The sequence below is a fragment of the Sus scrofa genome, chromosome 7 (assembly GCF_000003025.6).
Source record: "Sus scrofa isolate TJ Tabasco breed Duroc chromosome 7, Sscrofa11.1, whole genome shotgun sequence".
Lineage (NCBI taxonomy): Eukaryota > Metazoa > Chordata > Mammalia > Artiodactyla > Suidae > Sus > Sus scrofa.
In genome coordinates this window covers 76,362,559-76,381,325 of record NC_010449.5, presented here as the reverse complement: position 1 = coordinate 76,381,325, position 18,767 = coordinate 76,362,559, and the positions used below count along the sequence as shown (strand labels likewise).

Sequence of the window (18,767 nt, the reverse complement as noted above, 5' to 3'; positions counted from 1 at the left end):
TTTAATATGAATAGCATTTATAAGTTTATTGACTAAAGCACAAACTTACTATAAAGACCAATGATCTTAGACTAGTACCTATATGAGGACAATCCTTCCTGAAAGTTTAAGGCTGCCATCTTAGAGTGCTTTAATTTCAGTCACTCCCATGCTTGCCTTCACTTTACCTGAGCATGTTTATAGCTCTGAAGACTGGCTAATTATGATAGGTGCTAAGGACAAATATTTTCCAGACTCAACAAAGAATTTTACGATGTGCTGGCAACCCCCATGAGGATGCTACCCATAAGTTGTTTTTTCGCTTTTTTTTTTTTTTTTTTTTGTCTTTTGTATTTTTAGGGCCGCACCTGGAGGGCATATGGAGGGCCCCAGACTAGGGTTCCAACTGGGGCTACAGCTGCCGGCCTGCATCACAGCCACAGCAACGCCAGATCCGAGCTGTGTCTGCGGCCTACACCACAGCTCACAGCAACGCTGGGTCCTTAATCCACTGAGCAAGGCCAGGGATCAAACCCGAAATCACATGGTTCCTAGTTGGATTTGTTTCCGCTGCACCACTATAGGAACTCCAGTTTTTTTTTGTTTTTTTAAAGCATTAGCTTTGCTATATCATTGCTGTTTCGTATTAGCCATTGCCTCCCTCCAATTGTAAATGACATAGAATTTTAGAGATGGAAGAATCCTGGCACTACAACCTTCTCATTCCACAGATGGAGATATTAAGTCTAATACAGGAGCTCCTGCTGTGGGGCAATGAGATCAGCAGCCTCTTGGGAGTACTGGGACGCAGGTTTGATCCCCAGCCTGGCACAGTGGGTTAAGCATCCTAAGTTGCCACAGCTGCGGCTTAAGCCAAGACTGCAGCTCTTATCTGATCCCTGACCCCACAACTCCATATGCTGCAGGGCAGCCAGAAAGAAAAAATCCAACACAGGTCAAGTGAGTTACCTGAGGCAAGAAAACTGTTGAAGAAATAAAACACAGCTCTCCTGACTAGAGAAGTTCAGTGGAGAACAAATCAATGAAGTTGCAGGCAAAAGAGTCATAGAAGATGCAACATTAAACTTGAGTGTGAATATATAACTTCAGGGTCTTTAGACAGAAGCAATGAGCACTGGAATGTGAGTAGAAGGAAACAGGTACTGGGTCAGGCTATCACTTATCAGTTACAGAACTGAAAGCAGAAACTAGATTTTTTTTTTTTTTTCTGTTGGGTTCCACCTGAAGCGTGGAAGTTCCTGGGCCAGAAATTGAACCTGCGCCACAGCAGAGACCCAAGCCACAGCAGTAAAAAAGCTGGATCCTTATCCCACTTCACCATCAGGAACTCAAGATTTTGTTCATCTTTCTGTTCTCTAAGCCTAGTACCACATAAGAGACATGAGAGAGGCTCAGTACTGAGTGATCAGGACTGAGAGAGAGGCTCAGTACTGAGTGATCAGGACTGAATGAGTGGATATGAAACTGTATACTCTGGAGAAACTTATGTAGAGAAGGAAGAAAAGGATGGAGCTTCAGTGAAAGCCCTTGGTTCAACCACCACAGGGAATGAGAGGAGTAGTCAGAAAGCAAACCAACAGAAACAGACTCGTGCAGGGTTAACAAGCAGGGGAGGAGAAATCCAAGATGGCAGGAGTGTCAACCGTACCAAATACATGAAGAGGTTAGAAAGAACAAGAATAAAGAAAAAGTCACTAGACTATTTTTATTTTTTTAATTTAATTTAATTTTTGCTTTTTAGGGCTGCATTCACGGTATATGGATGTTCCCAGGCTAGGGGTCTAATTGGAACTGTAGCTGCCGGCCTACACCACAGCCACAGCAATGCCAGATCTGAGCCACATCTGTGACCTACACCACAGCTCACGACAACACCAGATCCTTAGCCCACTGAGCGAAGCCAAGGATAGAACCCACAACCTCATGGTTCTTGGTCAGATTTGTTCCTGCTGAGCCACAATGAGAACTCCCATTAGAGTATTTTTTAAAATAAGGCAAAAAATATGTTACTAAGCTAGATCCGCAACATATTTTGACTGGGCAAGAGCTGGGATTCTAGTGCATCTGGGAAAAGCAGCTAACATCCATCCATCACCTGGTACCACTGGCATCTTCCCTGAGTTCATATCCCAGAGCATCCACTTATGTTAATTAGTGCTTTGAATTCTGCAGCAAAGAGAGGTAAGAAGTGCCCCCTCATATCTATTTGCATATACCAATTTGCATTTACAATAAGGCCTCTCTCTCAGGGATTCAAAGGGAATGGAACTCTAACCTTCATTGAGATTCAAAGACATAAAAATAGATCTGATATATATGAGTGGTCCCAGTCTGACTTGCAGGAAAGGACAATGGTGTCCCTAAGAGGGAGCTCTCCACAGGGAAGAGAGGGTGTGAACTGGTGGGCTACGCAGAATAGTGTCTACTATTCTGGCAGTACTTGGGGAGAATCTGTGAGTTGGGGGCTTCTGAATTGATAAATCTTTTTCACTAAAGTCTCTAACGCTTTGAGACCCAGTCCTCTTTGCTATGGAGTCCCATTTCCTTCTGAACTTATAGAACCTAATCCCAGGCTAGTCTCAAGCATCTTGACTGGTTCCTCTCGTTCCCTCCCTGGCAGTGGCAGAGGACTTTGAAGTGCCCCAGATCAGCATTTGTCAAGCATCCTCCTGGAGCCCAACACACACTAAGATGCTTAGTAAATGTAACTGAATGATGACTTCAGAGAAGCATTTAGAATAAATTGATATCAAAGGCACTGCAAAAACGAGGTATAAATGTGAGAACCTTCAAAATGTCACTTCTCATCTCTTCCCCAGACCCCCATTACCATACATGCCTCAGGTCACCACACCAGGTCAGGACCCGAGGGTCCGGAGAGCAAAGAGCTCACACTCCAGCAGCCCCAGATTTAAATGTCAAGGCAAATAGTGATGAGGATTTCTCTATCAAAACGTCTTGAGGCATTGATGCCACTAATGTTTGCACACCCTGGCCTGGCTTCTGCCAGACAAGTGCAGGTTTTCTTCTACCTTTGAGTACTTAACAAACATTTATTGACACTTTCTTTATCTCAGGCACTTTTAGTAGGCACTGTACTTGCTTTTCAGGAGTTTACAGTCTAGAGCAGAAGGTCCACAGATGAACTTCAGGGTATTTTGGGAAAACCCTTAAATTATATGCAAAAGGATGTGTCTGTGTAGGTTAGGGTGGGGGAGGGAAGAGTTAAATTGTCAAGTGGCTCTATGATTCCAAAAAGGTTAAGAAGCACTGATGGGACCATCCATTTCTCTCATTTCCTGGTAAGTAACCATGCGCTGACAGCACCTCCCAGCGTCTCTAACCTTTTGCTGTGTCCATAACTTACCTTCCCCACCAGCTCATGGCAGACTCCTGATGGCAGTGAAGGGGAGCATGTCTCATGATTACCACTGTCTCATAGTTCCCAGTGCTCTGTCCCCAGGAAGGATGATTTCATCCAGGGAGTGACTGCCCTGCTCTTTCGGATGACTTTGGGCTTATCCAGGGAGCAGGCCACCACTTACTCCCTGATAGGCAGATTGACTAGAGAGGATTTTTTTCTTTTGGCTGCACGTACAACATGTGAAATTTCCTAGGGTAGGAATCCAACCTACGCCACAGCAGCAATCCAAGCCACTGCTTAACCTGCTTAATGGCAGATCCTTAACCCACTGGGCCACAAGGGAACTCCCTAGAAAGGAATTTTCATCCGTTTGTGAAGTATCGTTTGCTTCCTGAGACTTCTCTAGTCTAGACATCCACCAACTGAGATGGAAGAACACACTTTTATTTTACAAATGGGTCAAAGAGATCTCAGCAAGTGGTTCTGACTAGAAGAAAGCAGGCAGAAGGAGAGTGCACTGAGTCCTATTTCTCAGGCAAATACTCATCACTATTTTTTATTTTTTGCTTTTTAGGGCTGCACCTGTGGCATATGGAGGTTCCCAGGCTAGGGGTCAAATCAGAGTTACAGCTGCTGGCCTGCATCCCTGCCACAGCAACGCCAGATCCGAGCTGCCTCTGTGACCCACACCACAGCTCACAGCAACGCCGGATCCTTAACCCACTGAATGAGGCCAGGAATGGAACCCACAACCTCATGGTTCCTAGTCAGATTTGTTTCTGCTGAGCTACAATGGGAACTCCGCTCATCACTCTTAAGTACATTTTTGTTAGTGTGACTCTCTTGGAACATGACACACCTTTGAAGGGGAGGAACAGGTTCCCCTGGCCTTCCTTCAGATGACACCACCATTCTCCTCCTAGCTGCTTTACTATTCTACTGATTTCTGTAAGATATAAAACACTTTTACAGGAAAAAAAAAAAGTGTACTGGACTTGTTGAAGACACGGCCTCTGTCAATCAGTGCCAAATAGCAATGCAGAGACAGAGTTCTGGGTGAAGTAGAAAGAAGTAGCTTTCATTGCTTTGCCAGCCAGAGGAGGCCACAGCAGGCTAATGTCTTAAAGACTGTGTCCTCCTTTGGGAGAGAGTAGGAAAGGGTCTTATAGCTTGGGAGTAGAAAACAGGGCCACAGATAAGGATGAGGGTAGATGCAAGCTTGCATTCTTCTTCAAAGCTGGAGTCAGACAGTCCCCAGACGTGTTCTAGTTGTCCTTATGGTTATCACACTATGACCTTCTTTCTGGAAGGAGCAATGCTTCAACAAGTAGTTAACATCTTCCATTGGCTGGGGGTTTTATTTTTGCAGAAGAGCTCAAAGGTAGAGTTATGTGTATCCCTTGGGGAGAAACCAGGACCCTACCCCAAGACCACCTTATTGTTTCTGGGTTTTTTTCTTTCCTTCTTTCTTTCTTTTTCTTTTTCTGGCCTCGCCCATGGCATGTGGAAGTTCACAGAACAGGGATCAAACCTGTGCCACAGAAGAGATCCAAGCCGCTGCAGTGACAATGCCATGTCCTTCAACTGCTGAGCCACAGGGGAACTATTGTCTCTTCCCTTGTCTCTGCATCCCCCCCTCCCCTCTATTAGCAACTGTTTGAACCTGTCCTTTGGAACTCATGGAAGATCATGGACGCTGAATGAGGTCTATTTCCTAAAAACAAGAAATGGGGAACACGGAAAGGCTTTTGTGTCCAGGAGCCCCACAGGGCCCTGCTCAGTTTCAAAGTGTTCTAATGAGGTTGAACTCCAAAACGTTTCAAAATGTCATGCCTAAAATCCAGAATAAGTTATATTTAAAATATCATCAATTTTCTTATTCAGTTTTAGGAATAGCCTATGTTTGTTGGGGAAAACATTTCAATGGCTTTCTGGCAATAAAGCCAAGTTAGTGTCTTTAATGGTTTAAGAAGGAGAAAGCTACACTGCTATCCTTGAAGATATATATTGAAATGGCTGGCATTGTAGAATAAGATTCAACTCTGCAGGGGGTTCCCTGCAGAAGTGAATTGTGGCTCAGCGGAAACGAATCTGCCTAGCATCCAAGAGGACGCAGGTTTGATCCCTGGCCTCGCTCAGTGGGTTAAGGATCCGGCATTGCCGTGAGCTACGGTGTAGGTCACAGATGCGACTCAGATCTAGCATTGCTGTGGCTGTGGTGTAGGTCAGTGGCTACAGCTCCAATTTGACCCCTAGCCTGGGAAACTCCATGTGCTGAGGATGCAGCCCTATGAAGAAGAAGAAAAAAAAAGATACAACTCTGCAGAATAAGATGTGTCCTGGGAAGTGAGCCTGGGCCTAAAATGGGATTTTCCCTTTTTACTGGGCCTCAAAGATCAGGGTCCCACACTCAGGAGCAAAAGGAGCAGAGAGAGATGTAGGCAGGGATACTGCACGGCAGAAGGTAAGATTTGTGGCCATGTGGTCACAGAATGAGAAATGAGGGGAGTATAAAAGAAAAAACAATATCTTGTGTAGGTGTGTGGCAGGTAGACTCTAAGAACAATAGTTTCCTCTATCTCATTCTATGGGATTTTTCTCCCTTTATCCCCCACTCCTTTTCTAAACAAGAATCCGTTTCTATTATCCCAAAGCTTCAGTAGGGGCTACAGCTGGTCTCTGATGTGCTTGGACAGATAACAGAGAGGCCTTTGTCTGCATTTGGGGTAAGGAGGTATGTAGAAAGCAGTAGAAGTTGGAGAAGCGATTGGTCATAAGATGGCCAGCAGGGATGGGCAGAAAACATGTAAGTCTTCCTTCGGGCATTACATGGGAGGGGAATCAGCCAACTGCTGAACATTTTTTTTTTTTTTTTTTGTCTTTTCTAGGGCTGCACCTGCAGCACATTGGAGGTTCCCAGGCTAGGGGTTTAATTGGAGCTGTAACCGCTGGCCTACGCCAGAGCCATAGCAACTCCAGAATCCGAGCTGTGTCTGTGACCTACACCACAGCTCATGGCAACGCCAGATCCTTAACCCACTGAGTGAGGCCAGGGATCAAACCAGCAACCTCATGGTTCCTAGTCAGATTTGTTAACCACTGAGCCACGACAGGAACTCCATGAACTTTCAGTTGTTGATCAGGATTCGGGCTTGGACTCTTGCGATTTTAAGCAGGAAAGGAAAGGATGACCTTTAAAGACTAGAGAAGCCAAAAACTTCAGAGTTAGTTGGTTGTTACTTGGGTTGCCCCCAAATCATTCATGGTCAAATGTTGTGAAAGCATGAACAGCAAGACTTAAAGGGGTTCAGAGGAAGAAAGTTTGCTCTTCCCTATGGTGTCTGGGAAGGCTCCACGAAATAAGAATTTGAACTAGGTCTTGAAGCGGAGGTAGCAGTTAGAACGGAGGAGGAGGGAGAGCTCTCTTGTTAGGAGAAATGGCAAGAGCAAAAGCAGGAAGGCCAAGGGTAAGTGTGCTTTAAACAAGGTATGGTCCTACCTGGCTGGAAGCAAGTCTATATTCTTGAATATTCATCCTCCATACCTCAAACCACTTTAGGTCCCCTTCTTGTGGTCAAAGGATGAGAACATATTAAGCTCAGCTCAGGGGAGCAATCAAAAGCGCTGAAAACATTTGAGTTAACTGGTATCATTCTCAGAGAGATGTCAATCATCTCAAGAGGATGGGAACTGGTCTAAGTGATTCACTGTTGGTTTTCTTATGTCTCACATCCCCTTCTCAAAAGGCGCTCCTGGGAATTCCCATCATGACTCAGGGGTTAATGACCCCAGCTAGTATCCATGAAGTTGTGGGTTTGATCCCTGGCCTCAGTGGGTTAAGGATCCAGTGTTGCCATGAACTCTGGTGTAGGTCACAGATTCGACTCAGATCCTGCATTGCTGTGGCTGTGGCAAAGGCCAGCAGCTACAGCTCCAATTCGACCTCTAGCCTGGTAGCCTCCATTTGCCTCAGGTGCAGCCCTAAAAAGACAAAAAAAAAAAAAAAAAAAAAAACAAGGCGCTCCTGTGTATTATACCCCAAACTCCTGCAAGATGCTGCAAGAAGTATGCATGTTTCCCCTTCTGCCTGTAGCCCACAGCTACTCTCCTCCATGCAAACATTCCTCTGGGAAAGACAAGTATTGCTTTCTTATTTTCATAGAAGATGCTTTTTCAGGAATTCCCTTGTGGCGCAGCAGGTTAAGGATCTGGCATTGTCATTGTAGTGGCTTGGGTCGCTGCTGTGGTGCGGGTTCAATCCCTGACCAGAGAACTTCCATTTGCCACAAGCACAGCAAAAAAAAAAAAAAAAAAAAAAAAAAAAAAAGCTTGGAGTTCCCTCTGCGGTGCAAGGGCATTGGCAGCATCTCTGCAGTGCCAGGACACAGGTTTGATCCTCACCCAGCACAGTAGTTTAAAAGGATCTGGCGTTGCTGCAGCCGCAGTGTAGGTTGCAACTGCGGCTAGTATCTGATCTCTGGCCCAGAAATTGCATATGCTGTGGGGTGGCCAAAAAAGAAACGGGAAAATGTTATTCAGCACCTCCTCTTTGTCAAGCCTGTTCTAAGCACAGAGTATACAGCAATGAACACGTCAGTCTGTCCATAGTTTTCCTTCTAGCAGAGAACACAGACAAATATAAATATGTAAATAAACTATCAGGTAATGTTATGAATAAAAGTAACTAAGCAGAGCAAGGGGACAGCCCATCTAAAGTGGTGACATTGAGCAAAGAGAGGCTGTAAGTGCGGGGGCTCCAAGCCTTGAGATGAGCCCAGGTTTTGAGAAGGCTGCTCTGAGTGGGGCAGGCTCAGTGAACATGGGAGATGAAGAGGTCCAGGGGCAGACAGAGATGCCTAGGAAGGGGGCAGGAGGAATTATCCTGCAGCCCCGGGACTTGGTGCAATCCTGCCATTAGGGTTGCACAATGCCCACAGTCATAGCCCCAGTGGTCCAGCCCTTGGAAGGGCCTTTGCCTGCCATTTTTTCCTTCACTCCCTCAACCAGACTCATTAATCTTCTCCAAATTTACTAGGCTCTACAACTGGGAATAAAAGGGCAAACTTCCAGTTTTAAAGTTAGAGCAATCAAGAACCAAGGTATTTCAGGTGGCTGGGGCCTTGTTATCATAGGGTTGTAATGAGTCTCCAGAGAAGTCCTGCAACTTCACTCCAGAGAGGTGAAGAAAGTCTCCCTCAGTGAATCAGTGCTTGGGGCTCCAAGTTTCAAAATTCCACAGAAACCAGGAAACAATCTAAACACACCAAGCCTGTACTAAATGCACCCGGAGTCATCAAGTTTCCCCAAAATGGCATATACCAAGACCTTGTTAGAGATGTTACTTCTGAATGTGGATGAAGGAGAATCCAGAAGGCCCCCTGGGACTGACAAGGTTGAGCTAAGTGACTCTCATCTCCCACAGTTACCTTTCTAGCACAAGAGGAAAGGACAGAAAGGAAGGACAAGGCCATCACCATAGGATGGTTTACTTGCTTCATCACCTGCAGAACCCAATAGCAAGGGTCAGAGTCCCCACAGCTGAGAATTTAGCGGTTTTGATAAAGCTAGAAAGGCAAGAAGCTCCTGAGAGCCTAGAAACTCCCTCCAGCTGGGTCACCAAGAAAATCCTTCTCAGCTCTGAGGGAACAAGGCCTGTTGAAAGTAGCCGAGCTGCTGGAAAATGAAGAGCAAAGGGCTTATCAAAGAAGATACAACACATGCTAGGAGTTCCCATGGTGGCGCAGTGGTTAATGAATCCAACTAGGAACCCTGAGGTTGCAGGTTCGATCCCTGGCCTTGCTCAGTGGGTTAAGGATCTGGCATTGCTGTGAGCTGTGGTGTAGGTCACAGATGTGGCTCAGATCCCATGTTGCTGTGGCTGTAGTATAGGCCAACGGCTATAGCTCCAATTAGACCCCTAGCCTGGGAACCTCCATATGCCATGGAAGCTGCCCTAGAAAAGGCAAAAAGACAAAAAGACAAAAAAAAAAAAAAAAAGATACAACACATGCTAATAATAACAGTGAACATTCACTGAATGTTACTACGTGCCATTCCAAATGCTTTAAACATGTTATCTCAAATTCTCCAAGTAGGCCCCATCTCTAAGTACTGTTATTATGATACCTAATCCACTGAGGAGGAGGCTGAGTCATGGAGACTAATAAGGCACTTGCTTACAAAGTTGGATAACTGGTTAATGGAAGAGTCAGGTTTTAAATCTGGGTCCAGGAGTTCCCATCATGGCGCTGTGGAAACGAATCCATCTAGGATCCATGAGGTTGCAGGTTCGATCCCTGGCCTCGCTCAGTGGGTTAAGGATCCGGCGTTGCCATGAGCTGTGGTGGAGGTCGAAGACGCAACTCGGAACTGGCGTGGCTGTGGCTGTGGCATAGGCCAGCAGCTACAGCTCCAGTTCAACCCCTGGCTTGGGTACTTCCATGTGCCAAGGGTGTGGCTCTAAACACACACACACACAAAATAATAAAAATAGAAATATTTATTATTGGAAACCACACGCGTTTAAAATGTTTGTTTTCAGAAGACTACGTGTGTTCATGTAAAGTTGTAAATTCTGTTTTCCTGAGAGGCTGATTTAGTCACCACTATTATTATTATTACCTCACATATAGAATTATATAACTAAATGAATGCTCAGGGATTCATAGCCTAAAATGCTTATATTAATAAATAAGAAAGAATAAAAAGGAATGAATTGATATGCAAAACAATAAATTGGGAAGAAAAAATTAAGAGGAAGGAATTAATATGGAGAAAAGCACAAAATAAGGAGTTTTTATAACTAAAAACAGCAAATACAAGAACTGATTTTTGAAAATCAACTAAATAGATTAACTATTAGTGAGCCTAATATTCTTTTTTTGTTTGTTTGTTTGTTTGTTTTGGTCTTTTTAGGGCTGAACTCACAGCACATGAAGGTTTCCAGGCTAGAGCTCTAATTGGAGCTGTAGCCTCTGGCCTTCACCAGAGCCACAGCAACGCCAGATCCAAACCATGTCTGCAACCTACACCACAGCTCATGGGCAACACCGGATCCTTAACCCACTAAACTAGGTCAGGGATTAAACCTGCAACCTCATGGTTCCTAGTAGGATTCATTTCCACCACGCCACAATGGGAACTCCGAGCCTAACATTCGTAAAAGGAGAAAGCACAAACACACCAAATAGGAAAGGAAGAAATAACCAGTTAGAAACAGAAATGTACATATATATGTATACACAATAAAAATACACATATTTGGTTTTGCTTACATCTATTCGAATACATTTGAAAACCTGTATGAAATTGATCAAAACTGACCCAAGAAAAGACAGAAAATTTAAATATACCAAGTAGCACAGAAGTAACATAGAATGAAGTTGTCAAAGAGTCACTCTCTACATGCCCTCTCCCTCCAAAAAAATCATCAGATACAGATAATTTCACAGAGCTAAGTACAGAAACATAAGGTCATTTTCCTAATTATTCTCATAAAGCAAGCATTATAGCAATAGGAAAACAGCAAAAATAGTACAAAAAAAGGAAAACTACCCACTTATAAATACCAATGGAAAAAGATCAAAAAATATCAGCAATGACAATGGATTAAAGCATTTAAAAAAATAAGATACCATGACCAAGTGAGATTTTTCAAGGAATGCAAGACAGTTTAATACTAGAACACCTATTACTATCATTCATTATATGAGTAGGAAAGTCATTTCCATAGATGTTGAAAAAAATTATAAAAATCAACTTCCATTTTTAACTTTTTCAAATAAGAAAGTTCTTAATAAAATGGGGACAACGAATACTTTATTAACATTATATATCTCTAATATCCAAAGCCAGATTTATTTCCACCCGGGAAGACTAAAGACTAGAAACTACCCTATTAAAGTTAGAAAAATCATAAAATGTTCACTATTGCCTACAATATATGGTGCAAATATTCAAGAGAAATGAGGAAGGAATTAGCAGAGAGGGGATGAAAACTGTACAATTTTTTTTTTTTTTTTTGTCTTTTTGCTATTTCTTTGGGCCGCTCCCGCGGCATATGGAGGTTCCCAGGCTAGGGGTCGAATCGGAGCTGTAGCCACTGGCCTATGCCAGAGCCACAGCAACGCAGGATCCAAGCCGCGTCTGCAACCTACACCACAGCTCACGGCAACGTCGGATCGTTAACCCACTGAGCAAGGGCAGGGACCAAACCCTCAACCTCATGGTTCCTAGTTGGATTCGTTAACCACTGCGCCACGACGGGAACTCCAGAAAACTGTACAATTTTTAACTGGAAATCCCCAGAAAATTATCTGGAAAAACTATTACAGCCAATAAATAAATTAAGATGACTCAGTACAAAAATAATATACAAAAATCAATAATCTTATTATTAGTGAGAAATAGATCACAGATAATAGAAATCATCCAAATTGGTATAAGCAGAAGTCTATTTGAGTGTGTGTATGTGTAAATTACAAAGTTACTGGAAAAGCCTAGAAGAAGAGGATCTAAGCAGAACCTCCAGGAACTCTTAGGGTACTTGTGCTGTGACGGGTGCACTGCCATTCCTGCTGCTGGAAGCTGCTGGATCAGGAAGATTGACACTGTCTGTGGGGAACCATGTTGGAATATGGTTATCTCATGCCCTACCACTCTCCCCACATAACACAGCTCCAGATTTCATTTTCTGCATGTACAAAATCTAAATTTCATCCAGAAAGCTAGTTATGATACAGTGTTGGAAATGTAGTTTTCTGCTATAGAAAGTCAGCTCTAGTGAAAAGTCGTAAAAAATAATCTCTGTGGACCTAAAGCACTTTTAAATTTAGATGCTGTATTATGAAATGCCTTGTTTTGTGCTGATAAGAAAACTTAATTTTATAAGCTTTCAAATTAAACACAGCTGGTTAATCAACCAGAGTGAAAGATTCAAGTACGAATAAATTGAACTGTGTTCTCAAACAAAAGTAGCAGATTTCTCTGTTGCTTTCCTGCTGTTCAATATAAAAGTAAATAAGTAAATGTAATTCTCTCACTGTTAAATTATTTCATTACTTGTTTTAAATGAATACTTTGAAGTTGGTCAAGAATTACGAACTGGATTTAGTTAAATAGGAGAAGTCATGAGGCACAGCTAAGTGTAGGAGATAAGAATAGTTTATTAAGGTTATTTGTGAATCATTTCCAGTAAATCTGATCCTCCAATGAACTCCCTAAAGATTCCTGGTTGGTATTCAGATGTGGCTCTTCGTAAGCTATAAAAAGCCCAAATGACTTTTAATTATTGAGCTGAGTGCCAGAATTAATTAACTCCTTTCTGCAAAAGTTTAAAACAATCTAGACAGAATAACAAATAGTTGATGAATATTCTCCCAAGTTTTCCAGCTACTAAAAAGAAAAGTATGAAAGAATTAGGATATGACTACATGAAATATTCTTGCCAAGGAAATCAAATCTGAATCTGATCCTCTACATCAAACGAATCCCCAGAGAATACAGAGGGGCAGAGGAACAGGTTACACAGCACCACAAGGATGCAAACAGTAAGCAGAGACTGTGAGCATGCTACAGGACAAACGACCAGTTCATTCAACTAAACTGAAAGGAAAAAAGAGAGTGAGGATGAGGATCTAGATTTTGGAAATCTGGGGGAATGTCAGCAAGTTGTAAAGTAATGTCTGTTATGTTAAAATTTTTTCAAGATGATAAGAGAGATATATGGACAGAATATATGAAAGGCTACTCAGTACACCAAGTTACTAGGCTGTATTAGATGGCTTGTTCTATTAATATCATGTATATTAATATGTCAGATCATTAGTATAAAGAAATTATTGTTAAATGTTAAAAAATATGTCAAGAGAGAAAAAATAAACGTGGTACACTGTTAACATATGGGAACTCTGGATGAAGGATATATGGGCCTTCCTTCCAAGTTGACTATAAATCGAAAGTTATGCCCAAATAAAAAGCTAAAAGGTAATAAAACTGTGTTTCAATTCCACCAGTCTCAATTAAAAACAAAATAACCAAGACAGTTAACCGTCACAAAATCCCAGTTCATACTGAGGAAGTTTATATTTTCCAGGTGGAGAGCCAGCTGTGCCATCATCACTTATTTAATGTCTTGGCCCTGGGGCGGGGTGGGGGAGACTGACAAAAAGCAGGAATGGACCGGGGTCTCTGGACTCTGCGTCTCTTCGCTCCGCTGTCCCTGAGCTGCGGTGGAGCCAGAGGGAAGGCGCGGCAGTCAAGCCCCGCCCCCTGACCCCGCCCACGGCCGCACAGCCCCCGATCTGGGGCAGACGCTGGACTGAAGCCCCATCAGCCCTTGGGGCCGGTTGCCAGGTCACCAGAGCTCCCAAGCTATGGTAGCTCCTAACGTCGTCTTATCTCGGTGTCTCTTAACCTGTGGACTCCTTCAAGGCCAATTAGCATCACAGCTTTGGCTGAACTAGATCTGGGAGTTGCCAGGGCTTTGGCTTTCAGACAAGGCTTGGCGGAGTCCACGGAGACGGCAGGTTCGTCTCCTCAGGACATACTGGAGCTTCAGCTTCTGGGCAACTCTGTCCTTGCAGACCGTAGACGAGTGTCCTCAGGACCCACTGGGAGGCCACAGCACAGGAGAAAAAGGTGAAGAAAAATTGGGGAGAAGTTTCCTGGATGTGGTTTACTGCTGAGGGGGGGGTCCATTTTCAGAGGAGCCAGCAGAGGAAGGCCTTGATGTGGAAAATGGTGGATTTCAGGTAGGTTTGTGTGTGGGGTAAACAATTTCCAGTGTCTTTCTTTGGTGTTTGGTATCTAGTTTCTTTGGCATCGATTATTGAGGGGTCTTTCCCCAGTGTATGTTCTTGGCAGCTTTCTTATAAATTAACTGATCACATACACTCGGGTTTATTTTAAGGGTTCTCTGTTTCTGTTCCTCTGGTGTGTGTGCACCTGTCTTTGTTGTTGTTGTTTTGTTTTGTTTTTTGCCAATTCCATACTGTTTTTGTTCCTGTAGCTTCGTAGCATAGTTTGAAGTCAGGGAGCAAGTTGACTCCAGCTGTGCTCTCTTGTCTTAGGATTGCTTTGGCTGTTTGGGGTGCATTTTGGTTCCACACACACGACAGGATTGTTAGTTTTGTTTTGTGAAAAATGCAGTTTCAGTTGTGTTGGAGATTGAATTGTATGTGTACACTGCTTTGGCTGGATGAATGTTTTAACAATATTTCTCCACTGCCTGACCGCAGAATATTCTTCTATTTATTTGTTTCTTCATCAGTTTTGTTTTTGCTTTTGTTTTGCTTTTTAGGGCGGCACCTGGGGCATATGGAGGTTCCCAAGCTAGGGGTTGAATTGGAGCTACAGCTGCCAGCCTACGCCACAGCAGCTCGGGATCTGAGTCACATCTGCGACCTACACCATAGCTCAGGGCAACGCCGGATCCTTAACCGACTGAGCAAGGGAAGAGATTGAACCTGCAACCCCATGGTTCCCAGTCAGATTCCTTTCTGCTGTTCTAGAACAGGAACTGCTCCCCCCCCCTTTTCTTTTTTAGGGCCGTGCCCCCACCCCACCCTGGGCAAATGAAAGTTGCCTGGCTAGGGGTCCAATCAGAGCTGTAGCCACTGGCCTACACCACAGCAACACCACATCCTAGCCAAGTCTGCAACCTACACCACAGCTCACAGCATTGCCAGATCCTTAACCCACCGAGCTGGGCCAGGGATCTAACATGCAAACTCATGGTTATTGGATTTCCTTTCTTTTTATTTATTTATTTTTTTTATTTTCCCACTGTACAGCAAGGGGATCAAGTTACCCTTACATGTATACATTACAATTACAGTTTTTCCCCTCCCTTTGTTCTGTTGCAACATGAGTATCTAGACAAAGTTCTTAATGCTATTCAGCAGGATCTCCTTGTAAATCTATTCTAAATTGTGTTGATAAGCCCAAGCTCCGGATCCCTCCCACTCCCGATCCCTCCCACTCCCTCCCCCTCCCATCAGGCAGCCACAAGTCTCTTCTCCAAGTCCATGATTTTCTTTTCTGAGGAGATGTTCATTTGTGCTGGATATTAGATTCCAGTTATAAGTGATATCCTATGGTATTTGTCTTTGTCTTTCTGGCTCATTTCACTCAGGATGAGATTCTCTAGTTCCATCCATGTTGCTGCAAATGGCATTATGTCATTCTTTTTTATGGCTGAGTAGTATTCCATTGTGTATATATACCACCTCTTCTGAATCCAATCCTCTGTCGATGGACATTTGGGTTGTTTCCATGTCCTGGCTATTGTGAATAGTGCTTCAATGAACATGCGGGTGCACGTGTCTCTTTTAAGTAGAGTTTTGTCCGGATAGATGCCCAAGAGTGGGATTGCGGGGTCATATGGAAGTTCTATGTATAGATTTCTAAGGTATCTCCAAACTGTTCTCCATAGTGGCTGTACCAGTTGACATTTCCACCAACAGTGCAGGAGGGTTCCCTTTTCTCCACAGCCCCTCCAGCACTTGTTATTTGTGGACTTATGAATGATGGCCATTCTGACTGGTGTGAGGTGATATCTCATGGTAGTTTTGATTTGCATTTCTCTTATAATCAGCGATGTTGAGCATTTTTTCATGTGTTTGTTGGCCATCTGTATATCTTCTTTGGAGAACAGTCTATTCAGGTCTTTTGCCCATTTTTCCATTGATTGATTGGCTTTTTTGCTGTTGGGTTGTATAAGTTGTTTATATATTCTAGAGATTAAGCCCTTGTCCGTTGCATCATTTGAAACTATTTTCTCCCATTCTGAAAGTTGTCTTTTTGTTTTCTTTTGGGTTTCCTTTGCTGTGCAAAAGCTTTTCAGTTTGATGAGGTTCCATGGGTTTATTTTTGCTCTAATTTCTATTGCTTTGGGAGACTGACCTGAGAAAATATTCATGATGTTGATGTCAGAGAGTGTTTTGCCTATGTTTTCTTCTAGGAGTTTGATGGTGTCCTGTCGTATATTTAAGTCTTTCAGCCATTTGGAGTTTATTTTTGTGCATGGTGTGAGGGTGTGTTCTAGTTTCATTGCTTTGCATGCAGCTGTCCAGGTTTCCCAGCAATGCTTGCTGAATAGACTTTCTTTTTCCCATTTTATGTTCTTGCCTCCCTTGTCAAAGATTAATTGACCATAGGTGTCAGGGTTTATTTCCGGATTCTCTATTCTGTTCCATTGGTCTGTCTGTCTGTTTTGATACCAGTACCACACTGTTTTGATGACTGTGACTTTGTAGTATTTCTTGAAGTCTGGGAGAGTTATGCCTCCTGCTTGGTTTTTGTTTCTCAGGATTGCTTTGGCGATTCTGGGTCTTTTGTGGTTCCATATAAATGTTTGGATTGTTTGTTCTAGTTCTGTGAAAAATATCATGGGTAATTTGATAGGGATTGCATTGAATCTGTAGATTGCTTTGGGTAGTATGGCCATTTTTACAATATTGATTTTTCCAATCCGGGAACATGGAATATCTTTCCATTTCTTTACATCTTCTTTGATTTCTTTGATTAAGGTTTTATAGTTCTCGGCATATAGGTCCTTTACCTCTTTGGTCAGGTGTATTCCGAGGTATTTGATTTTGTGTGGTACAATTTTAAAAGGTATCGTATTTTTGTATTCCTTTTCTAATGTTTCATTGCTGGTATACAGAAATGCAACTGACTTCTGAATGTTAATCTTATATCCTGCTACTTTGCTGAATTTATGAATCAGTTCAAGTGGTTTTGGGGTTGAGTCCTTAGGGTTTTCTAGGTATAGTATCATGTCATCTGCATACAGTGACAGTTTGATCTCTTCTCTTCCTATATGGATGCCTTTTATTTCTTTTGTTTGTCTAATTGCTATGGCTAGGACTTCCAAAACTATGTTGAAGAGCAGTGGTGAGAGTGGGCATCCCTGTCTTGTTCCAGATTTGAGTGAGAAGGCTTTCAGTTTTTCCCCATTGAGGATTATATTTGCTGTGGGTTTATCATAAATGGCTTTGGTTATTCAGGAATGTTCCCTCTGTACCCTCTTTGGCGAGGGTCTTGATCATGAATGGATGTTGAACTTTGTCAAATGCTTTTTCTGCGTCTATTGAGATAATCATATGATTTTTGACTTTTTTTTTAAACATCACAAATAAGATCTTTTATTTGTCACCATTAAAACTCTGAATTTTAAACAGATTCTTGCACTGGGGGCTCATCGTCATCAGCTCATTCAACTTTAGCACCTGTCTCATCCCCAGTAGCTTTTCCAGAACTACTACCTTCACCATGTAGCTCCATGAGTTTTCCCAATTCAAACTTGGGCTTCTTCAGCATTTTTACTTTTCCAACGAAGACGTCATGAAGCAGATAAATAGATTGGCAAGCCTTTTCTATGTCCTTTCCAATGCTGTCTTGAATCAATTTATTGACCACCTCTTTCAAGTCATTTGTCTGCACCTCTCGTGTCATGATTTCCATCATCTTCTTCTGGATTTGGCAGACTTGTTGGTGCTGGGTGTAAGAGGTCTTCCGAATCTGATTGTTGCATTTTTTAGTAAAACCAACACAGAACAGACGAAGCAAATAACCATCGGTAGTCTTGACATCAACGTGAGCTTCAATCATGGTCTGCCGTTTTTTGACCATTGAGCACATCTTGTCATGGGTAAGATCCATGCCGTGGAAGTTGGTCAAGCAGTTTTTGCCCTGAACATCCTCAGTAATCAGCTTGAATTTTCTAAATGCAACTTCATCGTTCTGCAGATAGGCAAGGCTCACTTCAAACACACGACCCTTGAGGCTGTCAGATGCAACTTTGGTTCCTTGAGTTCTTGTGACCAGTGTTTTCCCAATATTTCTTATATTGAACATAGCTGGTGCTTTCACATCATACCAATCTTTCTTAGAAAATGGGTCAACCACTTTCTTCTTGGCTCCCTTTTTGCCGCCTTTCGTAAGGCACTTATTCTTGCCAACCGCCATGGTGCTGCACAGAGAGCCAAAAGGCTGGATTTCCTTTCTGCTGAACTACTACAGGAACTCCCAGTTTCTTTATTAGTGTCATAAAGTTTTCTGCAGATCTTTCACGGCATTGGTTAAATTTATACCTAGGTATTTTGTTTTTGTTGCCAATGTAAATGGTATTGTTTTCTTAATTTTTCTTTCTGATACCTCTTTATTACTGTGTAGAATACAGTAACTGATTTTTGTGTATTGCCTCTGTATCATGCAACTTTACTAAATTATTGTATTACTTCTCACTTTTGGTGGTTCAATGTGGAAAATTGTCATTAAAAAATCCCATTGTTTCTACTATAGCTCAGATCATCCACAACACTCAAGACATAGTGACTACTAATATAATCTTCCCACAGTAAAAAGTAAAAAATCAAATCTCCGCATTTTCCCATTTGGT

The 18,767-nt window shown here is 42.7% G+C and overlaps 1 pseudogene across 1 annotated transcript; it reads right to left on the bottom strand.

The window, feature by feature from the left end:
- Positions 17,482–18,357, bottom strand: LOC100155572 (annotated as a pseudogene). Its single transcript, XR_304540.3, has one exon. The product of XR_304540.3 is annotated as a 40S ribosomal protein S3a pseudogene (transcript).